Raw genomic sequence first — 3355 nt, 5'->3', positions numbered from 1 at the left:
GTGAAACATTTATTTCCCATCTTTTTCCTAATTAAATTCAGGTTTGTTTAAAAATACAAATAAAAGTTTTAAAATGTAAATAATAAGGAGGAGTACATCAAAAATTGGTAGATTTGTTATTTTGAATTTAACAAATAGTGAAACATTTATTTCCGTGTTTTTTTAAATTAAATTCCTGTTTGTTTAAAATAACAAAATAAAAGGTTTAAAATGTTATTAAATGGGGGCAGGGGGAGTACATACATTTTTTATAAATTTGTTATTTTGAACTTAAACAAATAGTGAAACATTTATTTCCCATCTTTTTCCTAATTAAATTCAGGTTTGTTAAAAATAACAAAATAAAAGTTTTAAAATGTAAATAATAAGGAGGAGTACATCAAAATTGGTAAATTTGTTATTTTGAATTTAAACAAATAGTGAAACATTTATTTCCCATCTTTTTCCTAATTAAATTCAGGTTTGTTTAAAAATAACAAAATAAAGTTTTAAAATGTAAATAATAAGGAGGAGTACATCAAAAATTGGTAAATTTGTTATTTTAACTTAAACAAATAGTGAAACATTTATTTCCCCTGTTTTTTAAATTAAATGTTTGTTTAAAAATAACAAAATAAAAGTTTTAAAATGTAAATAATAAGGAGGAGTACATCAAAAATTGGTAAATTTGTTATTTTGAATTTAAACAAATAGTGAAACATTTATTTCCCATCTTTTTCCTAATTAAATTCAGGTTTGTTTAAAAATAACAAAATAAAAGTTTTAAAATGTAAATAATAAGGAGGAGTACATCAAAAATTGGTAAATTTGTTATTTTGAACTTAAACAAATAGTGAAACATTTATTTCCCCTGTTTTTTAAATTAAATTCCTGTTTGTTTAAAAATAACAAAATAAAAGTTTTAAATGTAAATAATAAGGAGGAGTACATCAAAAATTGGTAAATTTGTTATTTTGAATTTAAACAAATAGTGAAACATTTATTTCCCATCTTTTTCTTAATTAAATTCAGGTTTGTTTAAAAATAACAAAATAAAAGGTTTAAAATGTTAAAAAATGGGGGCAGGGGGAGTACATACATTTTTTTTAATAAATTTGTTATTTTGAACTTAAACAAATAGTGAAACATTTATTTCCCATCTTTTTCCTAATTAAATTCAGGTTTGTTTAAAAATAACAAAATAAAAGTTTTAAAATGTAAATAATAAGGGGGAGTACATCAAAAATTGGTAAATTTGTTATTTTGAACTTAAACAAATAGTGAAACATTTATTTCCCGTGTTTTTTAAATTAAATTCCTGTTTGTTTAAAAATAACAAAATAAAAGGTTTAAAATGTTAAAAATGGGGGCAGGGGGAATACATACATTTTTTTTTATAAATTTGTTATTTTGAACTTAAACAAATAGTGAAACATTTATTTCCCATCTTTTTCTTAATTAAATTCAGGTTTGTTTAAAAATAACAAAATAAAAGTTTTAAAATGTAAATAATAAGGAGGAGTACATCAAAAATTGGTAAATTTGTTATTTTGAACTTAAACAAATAGTGAAACATTTATTTCCCGTGTTTTTTAAATTAAATTCCTGTTTGTTTAAAAATAACAAAATAAAAGGTTTAAAATGTAAATAATAAGGAGGAGTACATCAAAAATTGGTAAATTTGTTATTTTGAACTTAAACAAATAGTGAAACATTTATTTCCCATCTTTTTCTTAATTAAATTCAGGTTTGTTTAAAAATAACAAAATAAAAGTTTTAAAATGTAAATAATAAGGAGGAGTACATCAAAAATTGGTAAATTTGTTATTTTGAACTTAAATAGTGAAACATTTATTTCCCGTGTTTTTTAAATTAAATTCCTGTTTGTTTAAAAATAACAAAATAAAAGGTTTAAAATGTTATTAAATGGGGGCAGGGGGAGTACATCAAAATGATGTTTAGGGCCCTGATTTATCTTTTTGATTTAAGGGACGAGTCACACAAAGGTTTTACCTTCACGGCGTTGTGTTTCCTTGGGGGCGGGGCTTCACACGCCGCTGTCTGATTGGTTGACGGTCACCGAGTGGAAGGAGAACACCAAAATATTGAAACAAATTCAGAGATTCATCCTCACTTTAAATCAAAGAGAGCATAACTCAAGTTAAAGACGGTTGAAATAAATATGTTAGTGTTTTTTACATTTTCAATAGAATAAAACTTTAATCGGGACATCAATTTTTAAAGACAAACGATAAAGAAATGTTCAGAAAATAAAGCTAATTATTGATGCTGAAGCACTTTTAGCTGTCAGAATAATTCAGAGATGAAAAAGGGCTGAACAAAAGTCCACTTAGGGCTGAGGAAGAGGAGGAGGAGGAAGCTTGAACGGCGTCCAAAAAGTAAACGGAGGAGAAAAACATGACAAAGCGTTCTGAGGCGGCGAGTAATTAAAGGTGTTTCTGACGGGGCCCTTTGATGCAACGCTTCCCGGCAGGGCCGCCTTTCACGCGGCGGACAGGAGGGGCGCTAACATGACAGTTGGCAATAAATCTGAAAACTCCACCGTTTGTTCCCGCTCGGATAAACACGCTCCGACTCTGACAGCGACTCACCAAGCTAAAAATACTCAGCGGTTTAATTAGGCCAGTGATGACCCGCCCGCCTTTCAGGGGGTAAACACACGCTTTCATGCTTTTCTGCCTTTTGTTGTCACACACACACACACACACACACACACACACACACACACACACACACACACACACACACACACACACACACACACACACACACACACACACACACACACACACACACACACACACACACAAATTATTGTATTTGTTACCTTTTGAGACTTCCGAAAATGACCTCCCTCTTTAGGGCCGGCCTTTCTAGATATATAAAGAAGTGTATTTACAACATGAATAATATATACATACTATGCAAATATAAAAAAGCTTGTTGTGAAAAATGAGTTGGAATTTCACAAGAAAAAGGTCACAATTTCACAAGAAAAACTTAGAATTTTGGCAGCATTATGATAAAAGTTGTCATTTTATTCAACAAGTCAAAATTTTACAAGAAAAACTGAACATTTGTGCAATATTATGATAAAAGTTGGAATTTTACAAGAAAAGCTTAAAATGTTGGCAATTTTATGAAAAGAGTCGTAATTTTACTCGACAAAAGTCACAATTTTATAAGAAAACTTTAACATTTTGGCAATATGAAAATAATCTGAATTTTGCTCTGAAAAAATTATGGCAAAAGTCATAATTTTTGTAAAAAAATTTCACTATTTTACAAGAACTAAACAATTGTCAATATTGGGATAAAAGTCAGAATTGTATATGACAAATGTCACCATTTTGAA

The sequence above is a fragment of the Entelurus aequoreus genome, linkage group LG28, assembly GCF_033978785.1.
Source record: "Entelurus aequoreus isolate RoL-2023_Sb linkage group LG28, RoL_Eaeq_v1.1, whole genome shotgun sequence".
Taxonomy (NCBI): Eukaryota; Metazoa; Chordata; class Actinopteri; order Syngnathiformes; family Syngnathidae; genus Entelurus; species Entelurus aequoreus.
The sequence above is the reverse complement of the archived record's forward strand: the minus strand, read 5'-3'. Positions refer to the sequence as shown.